The sequence below is a fragment of the Benincasa hispida genome, chromosome 3 (assembly GCF_009727055.1).
Source record: "Benincasa hispida cultivar B227 chromosome 3, ASM972705v1, whole genome shotgun sequence".
In the NCBI taxonomy this organism is placed as follows: domain Eukaryota; kingdom Viridiplantae; phylum Streptophyta; class Magnoliopsida; order Cucurbitales; family Cucurbitaceae; genus Benincasa; species Benincasa hispida.
Window position 1 is genome coordinate 20,874,503 of NC_052351.1, and position 5,994 is coordinate 20,880,496.

Consider the following 5,994-nt stretch of genomic DNA (forward strand, 5'->3'; position numbering starts at 1 on the left):
ACATAATAGAAAATATAATGCATTATCAGAAAAATTACAGCATACTAAGGAGGGAATTAGGAAGAAGTAACAACTTACCCTTAAAGCCAAAAGGTCTTCATGTAATTCCTTCTCTGGTCACGAACTCCCCATCTGGAACTCGATCTCCAAAATTGAAATCCCAAATGGTCACCACCACAAATGAACCTCTATATTCTCCTTACGGATGAGAATTCAGAAGTTGTGGGCTCTGGTTTTGGGAAGAGGGAGAAGAAAACCTAATTCTTATGTGTTCTTGGGAGTTCTTTTTCAGAAAAACACATAGAGTATTTTCTCTATTCCAAAGCCCATGGAAGAAGAGAATGTCACATAACCTCCCACCACACACGTTTTTCTAAGAGTAAATTAAGAGGGGGGAGAGGGGGTTATAACTCCTTACTTTTAATTGTTAATAAATTTAATTTAATAACACGTACATATGTGTGTGTGTGTGATAACTAACTTATTAGATATACATACATATATATATATATATAATTATATATTATATCAAATATAACACATAACCTATAGTTATTATATTGTATCAAATACGATATAACCTATAGTTTTATTACTCTCAATAATTCATGGTATTTAATACAAATCATATTTATACTAAATTTAGTTATATGAATCTCATCTATATATTTAGTATTTGAATCATATTCAAATATTTAATTCCTTTCAAAATAAACTTGATATTATAATGTATTGAATACATTATATTAATTATGTCACATATAATTAGTTTAATTAATTATATCATATATAATTAATTCCCTCAATTAATTTGAACAATTCAAATTATTCCAAAATTAATTCTCAATAATCTTTATTGAGCTATAGAGAGAACCTTATTGACCTGTAGATTAAAGCTCCAATGGTACTTGGTTAATTAATTAAACTCTTTAATTAAATTACCCAACATTCATTAACTGTCGATCACTTCACTAAAGACCGACAACTGCATTCTTCGCACTACAGATAGATTTCTGTGTCCATTGGATATAACCAGTCAACAGTGCGATGACCCTTCACAAATTGCTTGTATATACAGTTGGGCCAAAATTACTGTTTTTTCCCTATAGTTACATCTAACTTCTTAAGTACCACTGATCCTTCTAATGAATGATAAGTCACAGTCCAATTATGACCAAATCCATCTCGGGCTAAGAAAGAATGTGGCCATATTGTTCAAGCCCCATAATCATCCTTAAAGGGAGCAATTTATCTACTTGCCCTGACATCAGGGAAGGAATGAATTTCGTCTTGTATAGATGTGTTCCCAGTTCTCTGATCAGACGAATCCCCAAAATGGTAGGCATATTGAGTTGGCAATCTGGCCACCCTCCCCATACAAATCCAAGGACCACTTTCATAGGCAGGAGTTCACAACTTATTCAGGATTCAAGCCATGTCACTTATGGTCATTCTGGTGAAATGTAAGTCCCTATTGTTAACGGTGTTATATAATGAAACTAGTCATTTCGTGGTCCAGTCTTATACAAACTTTTTGCATAGGATACCCCCGTTCACATGTCTCCACATGAATGATCAGTATCAAACCATTTGTAGCTCTTTACAACACTTGTAACATCTACAAAGTAGGTCGTATCCATAAGCCTTATCCATCTACTACAGACCGTTTAGGTTACCATTTAAACTTGATTCACCCATATGTCTCTACATACATGTTTAAATTGAAGGAAATCAGACATGAGGATTTCCATGAGCAGTAGAATGATCGTTCCAAATTACATTCGAAATTGAACATAAACAATTGCAGTCAAGAAACGAAAACTTAAAGGTCATGCACAATACGAAATTACTGCTTTACCAGATAATGAAGGGAAAGATCAAACATACCTTTGAAGACTCGTCTTCAAACTCTCTCGATCACAAACGTTCGTTCAATCTCTAAGACCACAACACATGAACGCTCGAACACAATGACTGCAACACAGCACAATCACAATGAACACGAACTCAACGATCTCCAAGATCACAAACCCAACGAATGGCCTCCAAAAACTTCGACTCAATCAAGTTGAGTAAGACACCACCACAATGGCTACCTTGGTATTCTCGGTGTGAGAATCCAGAAGTGTGGGCTCTGTGTGGACTTGGTTAGAGAAAGAGACCGGAGGAGTAACAATCATGTAGACGATTGAGCAAGTGGGAATGACAAGAGTATATCGTATAGACGAATGCCCAATCGTATAGCAAATGCTCATTGATCGTATAAAAAATGCTTCATGATCGTTTAGCTACGACTAACTGAGTGAACTATTGTATAGTGTCACTCCATGATTGTTTAGTCTCTCTTTCAGCTATCGTTTAGTGAATCCAATTCACTTGACAATAATTCCGTGAGTTTTTCCGAGAATAGCAACTTTCACAAAATCTACTAAATTTAGGAAAACATTTTTTTATCTCACGGTTATCATGAAACCACCAATAACCTCTCACTCAATTGGTTATTATAGAAAAAGATTTAATTATCCAATAACTAATATTATTATAAATATATATGATAACCAACTTACCATATTATATTTATAACCTATAGTTTTAATATTTCATCTCATGAAACATATAAACCATAGTTCTTTTTCTATTTCATGGTACTTAATGTAAATCTCATTTATATTAATCCTCCACTTGATGTATCTCATACATCACACCGATCATATCATATATAATCAAATTTCTTCTTGTCAATTTGAACATTTCAAATCAACACGAAGAACTGATTCTCAACTTGAATCCATTGAGCTACCAAGGGGACCTTATGGACCTGTAGCTTGAAGCTTCAATGGTATGTGAATAACTTACTAAACTCTTTAGTCACGGGATCCACCATCTGTTAACTTCCAAACACTTTACTAAAGACCGAAAGCTGCACTCTTCTTACTACAGATATATTTTGTGTCCATGTCAACCAATCAACAATGCGATAATCCTTCACAGATCGCTCGTAAGTACAGTTGAGCTAATAACCTTTATGCCCCTGTAGTTACATCTAATTCTTTAAGTAACGTTGATCCCTCTAATGAACATAAGTCATAGTTCTACTATGACTGAGCCCTATCTTCCAAAGAGAAGTTGTGGCCACTATGTTAAAGACCTGGAATTAGCCCTTAAGGGAGAAATCTATCTACATACCCCTGCTTCAAGGAAGAAGTGAATTCTATCTTGTGTAACTGAGTTCCCAGCTCCCAAATCAAACAAATCCCCAAAAAGGTAGGCATGTTGAGTTGACAATCTAGCGACTCTCACCCATACTAATCAAAGGATCGCCCTCAAATGCAAGAGTTCCCAAAACACTCAGAATTGAGGCCATGTCACCTATGGTCATTTAGGTGAGATGTAAGTCTCAAGTATCAATGGCGTTATATAAAGAGACTAGTTATCTCGTAGTCCGGTCTTATACAAGTTCTTTGTATAGGACACCCCCGCTAGCATGTCTCCATAAGAATGGTCAGGATCTACCATCTGTAGTAGTTCACAACACTTACAAACCTCTATAAAACGAGCCGTATACGTAGTGTCACCAGGATCAGGTATCCCTCCTTAATCCTTATACTACAAACCTTTTTAGGTTATCACTTAAGGCATGTTTCCACTTGTATATCTCATATACATGCTTAAGTTTGCAACAATAACCATGGAGCTTTGTTTATTAGATGTGAGTAAATGTTAAATAAGATAACTCTTATTTTATTCATAACAATGTGTACAGTTTACAAACTATGAGACTTCGAGAGAATTAGGACACTAATCCCAACAATCTTCTACTTGTTCTAATGCCTCGAGAGACTAATGTACAATACATGAAAAATTACAAGTACAATATACAATAAACTAAGGCAGACGCTATACCCTAGTATCATCTCTAACTTTCCTTAGACAAGATGCCGCATGTCCCGCAGACCTAGACTCTCCAGGTGACCCTCGAACACTTTAGCCGTGAGAGCCTTTGTAAATGGATCAGCAACGTTGTGCTCTGACGCGATTTTTGTGACTATCACATCACCACGATGCACAATCTCCCTGATCAAGTGATATTTCTGTTTGATATGCTTGCCTCGACGATGACTCCGAAGTTCCTTCAAATTTGCCACAACCCCATTGTTATCAAAATAAAGAGTGATTGGCAAATCCATATTTGGAACAACTTCCAAATCTGTAAGGAATTTCCTTAGCCAAACAGCCTCCTTAGTTGCTTCACAAGCGGCTACATATTCGGCTTCCATAGTGGAGTCCGTGATGCATCCTTGCTTGATGCTTCGCCACACTACAACCCCTCCATTCAGAGTGAACATCGACCTCGATGTCAATTTATGAGAATCTCTATCAATCTAAAAGTCAGAGTTTGTGTATTATGTAAGGATCAAATGCTTATCTTCATACACGAGCATGTAGTCCCTCGTTCTCCGAAGATACTTGAGGATCGTTTTGACAGTCGTCAAGTGGTTTAATCTTAGATTGGACTGATAACGACTGACAATCCCTACTGTATAGCAAATGTCGGGTCTGGTACACAACATTGCATATATTAAGCTTCCAACAGCTGAAGCATAAAGAATCCGTCTCATTTCCTCAACTTCTTGAGGTGTCTTAGGACATTGATCCTTAAAAAAAAACGATTCCATGCCTAAAGGGTAACAAACCACTTTTGGACTCCTGCATCCTATACCTGATCAATATTTGATCGATGTACGATGCCTGAGACAAGGCTAACCTCTTATGCTTACGATCTTGAATGTTCTGGATCTCTAGAACATACTGTGCCTCACCCAATCTTTCATTTGGAACTGGGCAGCTAGCCACTTTTTAATGTCAGTCAAAAACCCTACATCATTCCCAATGAGTAGAATATCATCCACGTACAGTACCAGGAAAGCTATTGAGCTGTTGATTATCTTCTTGTAAACACAAGGCTCGTCAACGTTTTGATCAAAGCCAAATGGTTTGACCGCACTGTCAAATCTAATGTTCCATGATCTAGACGCTTGTTTCAGCCTATAAATGGACCTATTAAGCTTGCAAACTATTTGCTTTTGATCTGGAACTACAAACCCCTCTAGTTAAGCCATGTAGAAGATCTTATCAAGATTACCATTAAGAAAGACAGTCTTGACATCCATTTGTCATATCTCATAATCATAAAATGTGGCTATGGACAGGAGTATCCTGAAAGACTTGAGCATGACAACAGGTGAGAAAGTTTCCTCATAGTCCACTCCCTCAACCTGAGTTTAACCTTTTGCCACAAGTCTAGTCTTAAAGTTTTGCACCTTTTCATCTACACCTTGTTTTCGCTTATAGATCCATTTACACCCTATAATTTTTACCCCATTAGGCTGATCCATAAGCTTCCAGACTTGATTGAAGTACACAGACTCCATCTCCTGGTTTATGGCTTTAATCCACTCATCTTTGTCAACATCCTCCATTGCTTACTTAAAAGACAATGGATCCTCAACCCCATTATTAGAAATGACGTTCTGGGCTTCAGTCAAATCCATCTAGCGATCTGGTAGGTTCATAACCCTCCCATTACGTCGAGGCAGTCGCAGCTTGAACTAGTTGACTAGATGTATCAACCTCAACAACTCTTGTTGATCTGTCAGTCTATTCAACAACTCTTGTTGAACCCTCATAGTCTCAGTCTCACTAGAAATCTCACGTACAACAAGCTTACTTCGTGGTTTATGATCCCTGATGTGGTCTTCTTCCAAGAAGATAGTATTTGTATAAACAATCAATTTGTTCTCACTTGGATCATAGAGGTATCCACCCCTCGTTTCTCTGGGGTAGCCTACAAAGAGGCAAACTTTCGAACGCGGTTCCAACTTCTTCGGGTTAGTCACAAGCACGTGGGCCGAACACCCCCAAATCCTGAAGTGCCGCAAACTATCTTTACGGCCTCTCCACAACTCAAAAGGTGTTTTAGAAGCACTTTTCGAG